General features: G+C 37.9%; 1 protein-coding gene across 6 annotated transcripts in view; it reads right to left on the bottom strand.

The window, feature by feature from the left end:
- Positions 1 to 7,856, bottom strand: part of ABCG2 (ATP-binding cassette, sub-family G (WHITE), member 2 (Junior blood group)) — a 128,901-nt gene that overhangs the window by 100,500 nt on the left and 20,545 nt on the right. The window contains exon 1 of one of the 6 annotated variants that reach the window (XM_010860190.1): positions 7,626 to 7,721. The exons of the other annotated variants lie outside the window; for them this stretch is intronic. The gene's annotated coding sequence lies outside the window, so the exon portion shown is untranslated. Of the gene's footprint in view, positions 1 to 7,625; positions 7,722 to 7,856 lie in introns of those variants that run through there. 6 annotated transcript variants of the gene reach the window in all.

Genomic DNA, 7,856 nt, shown 5'->3' with positions numbered 1-7,856 from the left:
AGGAGGAGAAGGGGACGACAGAGGATGAGATGGCTGGATGGCATCACTGACTCGATGCACATGAGTTTGGGTGAACTCCGGGAGTTGGTGATGGACAGGGAGGCCTGGTATGCTGCGATTCATGGGGTTGCAAAGAGTCAGACATGACTGAGCGACTGAACTGAACTGATGATAAATGATAAGCCATGTCTTTATCGTTACTAGTCACAATTATTAGAGTTTGAGAATATTTAACTACATTTTCAACGTTAGAGCAGGGCAACATGAAACACCCAGTTCCTAAAGATGTTTTCCTCTGTCATAGGTTGAGACAGCTGACACAAGCATTTTCCATTACTTGGATGAAACATCTCTCAAGCGTATACACTTATCTTTACTCTCATACCCAGAAGTGACTGTATAGGTGACCTGAGTACTTCTGTCATAGGAAGGAGTGTCCCTTAAGAGAATCAATTAATTATCATTCTGATTCAAGCTGATCACCTCAGCTTCTTGAGTTTAACTGTCATGAATCAGCAACTATGAGTTCCAACCTAGCATAAGTACACAGTGAAAAGATCCAATTTCTGAGCCTGCAAAGTGAAGCCAGCATCTTAACTAAGTTGTTCTTACCTCAGTACAGTTTAGTACTGGGGTCTAGGGCAGGCTACCACAGAATATGCCTCAATGGCATGATGATTACACTGAATTAAAGTTCCATGAAAAATAGCTGGTGGGAAAAAATATTTTAAAAAACCTCAGACCCTCCTCTTTCTCCCTTCAGTGGGAAATGAATCTCCTCCATGAACGTTCCCTCCCTATACCAGGAGAATAGAAAGCAGTCTTGTCAAGAGAGTTGGGGAATTTGAGGCTAAGAAAGCTGTGTAAACTTTGTTATTTCTTCATTAATCTGATACGCCATGCATAAACCCAATTGTTTTGTTAAATCTTTGCAAATAGTTATTTCTTGGTCTTTATATATCAACAGCCTGCTTCAGTTGCTTCAGGCGGTCCCATTTCTAGAGACCCTTCATGCATACAAATTAAATTGTTTTATTCTCTTGTTAATCTGTCTTATGTCAATTCAGTTATTAGACCAGTAAAAAGAACTCAAGAAATTTCCCCTTCCCCAATACTACCAAGTACTAATTATTGCTACTTGAGCATCAATTAATCATTTGGTAACCAATTCAGACATAGAAACACATCAAAAAAAAATGTGTTTGCCATCACTGTTGAGGACAGAAATTGGCATTTAAAACCATTCATCACAAACCACAAGAAGCTCAGAGAACACCAGGGAGAATAAATGTCAAGTAAACTACACCTGGACATGTCATATTCAAACTGCAGAAAATCAAAGACAAAGAAAACAATCTTGAAAGAGGCCATAGGAAAAGAGCATCTTACTAAAGAACTCTTAAAACTCAATACTAAGACAACAAACTTGTAATGCAGGAGATGCAGGTTTGATCCCTAAGTCAGGAAGATTCCCTGAAGAAGGTCATAGCAACCCACTCCAGTATTCTTGCCTGGGAAACCCCATGGACAGAGGAGCCTGGCGGGCTATAGTCCATGGAGTTGCAAAAGAGTCAGAGATAACTTAGCAACAACAACAACAAAACAACAACAAAACAACAAAAAAGAGAACAAACCACATTAAAAAATGGACCAAACACCTGAACAAACACCTCACCAAAGAGGATATATACACAGGCAGCAAATAAGCATATGAACAGATGTTCTACATCATGTCATTATGGAAGTGCAAATTAAAACAAGAATGAGATACCGTTACACACCTATTAAAAAGGCCAAACTCCAGCACATTCTCTAGCAGTCCAGTGGTTGGGACTCAGCTCTTTCACTGCCAGGGACTGGTTTCAATCCCTGGTCAGGGAACTAAGATCCTGCTCACATCAGGTGGCCAAAAAAAAAAAAAGTCAAACTCTAAAACAATATCAAATACTGTACAGGAACTTTCATTCATTGCTGGTGGAAATTCACATTGATACAGCCACTTTGGAAGACTGTCACAGTTTCTTATAAAATTAAACATACCCTTACCACCAGATCTAGCAATCACATTCCTCAGTATTTACCCAAATGAGCTGAAAAGTTAAGTCCTCACCAAAACTCGAACACAGATGATTAGAGCAGCTGTAGTTATTAACTGTCAAAACCTGGAAGCAACCAAGATATCCTTCAATTGGTTAACGGATAAATAAACTGTGGTACAACTGGACAATGAAATATTATTCAGTGTCAAAAAGAAAGGAGCTATCAAACCATGAAAAGACAAGGAGGAAACTTCAATGCATATTACTAAGTCAAAGAAGCCACTATGTAAAGGCTACATACTGTATGATTCCAAGTACATGACACTCAGGGAAAGGTAAAAGCATGCAGACAGTAAAAAGTCAGTGGTTGCCAGGTGCAGTGAGACAGGGAAGAATGTGGAGCACAGAGGATTTTTAGGGCAGGGCAACCTTTCTGTGTGACCCTACAGTGATGGCTGCATTTGTCAGAGTCTATGGACACATAAAATGTCCACCACCAAGAGTAAACCCTAATGTAAACGATGGACTTGGGGAGACGATGAATCCGTGTAGGTTCACTGGTTGGAACAAATGAACCACTCTGGTGGGGGCTATTGATAATGGAGGAGAGTACGTTTGGGGTAGTGAGCAGAGGATATATGGAAAATCTGTCTATCTTCCATTCAATTTTGCTGTGAACCTACAACTGTTTTCTTTTTTTTTAATATATTAAAAAATTAGGGGAAAAATTACTTTGAAAGTTGTGACTACATAGGTAAAACCATAACACATATCCAGTATTGATAGCTCATGGTGAACGATGACGGATTCACGATCTCCAAAGATGATTTAGCTTTGGGACCAGGGACCGGGCTTGATCACTCAAGAGCATTGTGTAGCAGAGTTTTATTAAAGTGAAAAAGGGACAGAGAAAGCTTCTGACACAGACATCAAAAGGGTGATGGAGAGTGCCCCACTTGCTAGTCTTAGAAAAGGGAGTTATATACTTTTTCAATAAATCAAAAGAATGTTTCAAGGTTGTAAAGATCTTACTAGACCCACTCCCACAATTTACATTTTAAGATGACAGGATTAGAACTAACAATAGAAAGATCTTACCAGACCCACTCCCATAATACACATTTTAAGATAAAGATTAGTCAGAAGGTTCTTGTTAAGGAGAAATATGTCTTTTGAGCATGTTACATTGTTATATTGACTAAGACATATAGAAAAAAACATTTGCCTTTTCTCCTTGAGAGTCCCAGATCCTTTTCTCCTCCTCCCGGACTTCTTATCAACCTGCCTAGGAACTGACTCTCAGTATTCTAATAAATATTCTAAAAAACTGTTGTCTTAAAAGATAGCAACAATATGAAAGAATGAAGAATTCCTTTAAGTTCAAAAAGCTTTAAATTTAGACCAAAATAACAATTACATTAAGGTCTCTCTCTCCCACAATTTTTTTTTTTTAAAAAGCCTTTTCCAGTCAATGCTTAACCTAGGGTAAATTGTAGACTTCAGTCAGCAATCAGAAGAATTAGCTAATATATAACCTAAATGCAGGGACATGATAATAACTCATTTTAAAGTTACCTAATCAACTACGATTCATGGTCAGGGCAAGGAGTCAACCTCTGCAGAAATCTCCAGTTCCAGGTCAGGCTACCTTACTAGCTTAGTGTTAAGAGTGATATAGTTTCCTTAGTGTTAAAGCATCTTTCATTCTAGGAAGGATTGGGAGTAATCATAGAAATGTTTAAGATAATCAGATCTATGTTAATACTTTGATATTAAAGAATTTTTGTGTCTTGTTTATACATAAAAAAAGAAATTTTATATAGTTACATTATTTAATAGAATTTGACCCATTAGAGTATAAGATCAATCTTGTCTGTCCAATTTCAAGTATGTAATTAAATAAGTGATTTAGGCTTTTGATTTAAAGTTGAAATCCTACTAAGTTTGTAGAAAATAATAGGATATTTAAAAGAACTCAGTTTATCGTATTTATAATTTCAATTATTTGCTTCATATGCATTATTTGAGCAATTGGGAAAACTTAGTTTTTTAAATTAGAAAATAGAAGTAACACAGCAGGTCTGAGTCTGCTATCCTTAGAAAGGCCTGCTCTCAAGATTGGCCCTTGGTTGGGATTTGGAAGTTAAGTCACCGAGTATTCTCATGCAACAGTTAACTGATAAGGATGGTTCACTTTGCCTAAACTGGTTGTGCAAGCAATATGGTTTATGCAGAATGCCTGCTCACCTTCTGGGAGTATGGAATTCTGGTTCATGCTAGGCAGAGCATGAATGCCTACATACTCAGCTCCCAAGAAAAACCTTGGGCTCTAGTTTTTCCCTAGTGGTTTCCCCAGGCCAAAATACTGCACACCAGAACAAGGACCTACTGCACAGCATGGGGAACTCTACTCAATACTCTGAAATAACCTACCTGGGAAAAAAATCTTAAAATGAATGGATTATATGTATATGAGTAACTGAATCATTTTGCCACACACATAAAACTAATGAAACATTGTAAATAAACTATACTCCAAAATAAAATTAACATTTAAAAAATACTGCACACATGTTGCAGAGTTTCTATTGCTGGGGGAATAGCATGTACTGTGTGACCCCTTGTGAGAGCAGAAAAGCATAAGAGAGCTTATAGATGGCGTCCTCCAGACTCAGCCTTTGTCTTTCCCTTACTATCTGTGTATCTTTACTATGTTCCTGTAATAAATCTTAGCTATGAGTAGACCTATACATTGAGTTCTATAAATCCTTCCAGTGAATCTGAAGGTGACGGTAGTCTAGGGGTCTCCCAACACACTAGAGAAATTGAATATTTTTCCTCCACATACAAAGTATTTGGAAGTGTTAAATTAACTAAGTTTATAAATTAGATCAAACACCATTGAAAGATCTATTAGAAGTAAATAATAAAATCTGCTAGACTTATAAATAGAGCAATAGCATTGGTAAATTGAATTTATAGACTTAAGGAAAACTAGAGGTTTGAATTTACAACTTTGATCGCCAAATATTAATTTCTAAAACTCGAGTAAACTTTTGAAGAGGTCTTTCAGCCCCCCTCCCCAAAGTCCCTTGAGGGGATCAAAATAGTTCATATTTAGTATATCTCATCAGCCCATAGCAGGCTGCTTGTCCTGGTCTCAGTGGAAGAAGGGCATTTGTTCAAATCAACCACAGTTTCATGTCACTTAGATTTCAGTTAAAAAGGAGCCTAGGATCCAGCCTTGTTTATACCACTTACTAGTTAACCACATTACACCACCTCACTTACAGAATCTGCTTCTAATGGTGATATTAAAATACAACTTTTATAAAAGCACCAGTAGGTAGGGAGTCCAACTGGCCTCATGTAATAGCCGGTAACTCCATGGTGTTAAAGACCCAGGATAAGTTAATAAAAATTATCCTTTTAATATACTTTAAAACCTTTGACAGATTTCCCCATTGGGTGATGAAGAGTGTGGCAGGACTCTCCACTAGAGCATCATGCCTGACACTGCTAGAGTCCATGGGGTTGCAAAGAGTCAGACATGACTGAGTGACTAGGCACAGCACGGCAGTAAACACAGTAAATATTAATAAACGAATGAAGGAGCTAATGATTTAGTTGAGGGGACAAGATAAAAGCATCCCAAAGTGAAGTGATAATATGAGACAGTGCTTCTGAAGACATACAAGAGAAAGTAAGTGATAAGTGGCCAAATTAATGGAAGTGAGATTAAGCATTAAGATCTCAAAGTAAGAGATGGCTGCAGGCTACAGGGGTCAGAAAAGCTTCACGGAGGCAGCTCGTCTTAAAAAATCTTGGCCTTGAAAAATACATTAGATTTGAAGATGTAAGAATGGGGAAAGGTCTGAGAAGTAAGAGTGTGCCAAAAGATGAAAGTGAGATGATAAGAAAATAACAGAGATGATAGTGAGATGCAAGTTAACTCTCTCGCATTGCAGCCCAGATCTTTAAAAAAGAAGAGAGGGAAGGACTTCTCTGGTGGTCCAGTGGCTAAGACTCCATGCTCCCAAGGCAGGTGGCTCGAGTTCCATCCCTGGTCAAGGAACTGAAAGCCACATGCCACAATTAAGACCTCTCGCAGCCAAATAAATAAATGTTTTTTAAAAAGAAGAGTGGGAAACAGCCTCTAAGCCCCAGGTTGTGATGCCATGTTTCTCAGGCTCAGAAATTTGGACTTGATTCTTTCCACAGGGAGAACAATGAATGGTTTTTCAACAGTAATGATAGGTGAAATAGTTTGGTGGCTCTGGAATAAAGATTATACTAGGGATAAGGTGTAGGAGGGTTTAGGTTGGATTAAAGGAGTGAGCATTGTTGGCAGAGAATACAGTAGCTAGAAAACAGCCCAAAAATAAAGTAATAAAGGGCTAAACTCAGTCATATTTCTTAAGCATTGTAAAGGAAGAAGTGATGGGATAGATTATCACATCCAAAGGAAAGATAAGAGTATGTTTGTGAAAGTGAAGGAGGGGAGTAAATTTTCAGAATCAAGTATGTGCATTGTTTATATTTTCATATTTTCTTTTTATACCAAATGAGTTGGAATTAGCATGTATATCAGAAGGTAGTGTGAAAAGAAAAGTTTAGACCCCTACTTTTCCAAGAGAGAAAAGAACATTTGCAACTCAAAATGTAATTGGAATGCATGCCCAAAAGGTTTAATGTTTATGTATTTTAATATTAGAATCTTGGTTTTGCCAAACAAAGCTCAGAGAGAGTCAAGCAACTCATATCTAGAGGGATAATGCACACAGCGATAAACTGGTATATTGCAATCTGCTGAGGTCTCGGGAAGATTTTTCAAGACTTTGTAGAAAAGAGCCCAAGACACAAACAACTTTGGTGATTGTGTTTCAGGAAAGGGGACAGGCTGTCTGGTTCTCTGCCAGTGCAAGTTGAAGGAAATAGATTTGGGGGCCATTTCCTAATGTGTCCCAACTGGTAGACGTGCTTCAGGAAAGGGTGAAGAGCCCCTGGCCAAAGAGGAAGCACCTTTAAGAAAACAAAGCCAAAACAAAGAACTGGCAGCACTCTTAAGAAGCTGAGTAGCACTGTTTAGGCCAGCCTGGCCTTCCTGTTCCATGGAATCACAAACATATTCTGTATTTAACTGACAAATTTTATAGCAGCTTAAGATCTGGATTTCAAGCTTATTTCCATATAGCACCAACTACTCTTAAAATTATGAAATCAAATATTCCTATCAGCATCCTAATCCTCTAAAACCATGCAATTATTCATTCTATTATGGAGAGAATAAAAAGTTTTTCACCAAAAGCAAACAAAGTCCTCTATTCCTTCAAAACACTGTCAATCACCCCCTTAATTTGTAGGCAGCAGAACAAATACAATAAAATGTCACTTTCTTGTTCTGCCAAAGAGGCCAACAGATCCAGAACCTAAAAGGTACTGAAGATGTAACAAAACTACTGCAGACTCATGATACATGTGGCAACTGTGGCTGAACAACTTCATGCTCACACTGCTGATTCCTGACCATCTATAGCAAAATCATCCTTTGTACCCAAATGGTACACTGAGAAATATAATCAATACCTGTTATTCTTGCAGCAGAGGACTGGCTTGCTTGAATTCTTTCTAGGTAGAGTATGTTGGGCCTTTCAGAAACAAACAATCCTTTCCTACTTGAAGAGAAGAAAATGATAGAAAAATAGAAGCTCTGCAAAGTGATTAAGGAAATATGTAATTATCTTTATTCAGTTATATTCTCTTTTCAGGAACAGAAATTCTTTTGGTCTAGCGGCTGCTTTAGGGCTTTCTGGCCCC

Source organism: Bison bison, unplaced genomic scaffold (genome assembly GCF_000754665.1).
Source record: "Bison bison bison isolate TAMUID 2011002044 unplaced genomic scaffold, Bison_UMD1.0 scf7180017864464, whole genome shotgun sequence".
NCBI lineage: Eukaryota > Metazoa > Chordata > Mammalia > Artiodactyla > Bovidae > Bison > Bison bison.
The sequence above is the reverse complement of the archived record's forward strand: the minus strand, read 5'-3'. Positions and strand labels throughout refer to the sequence as shown.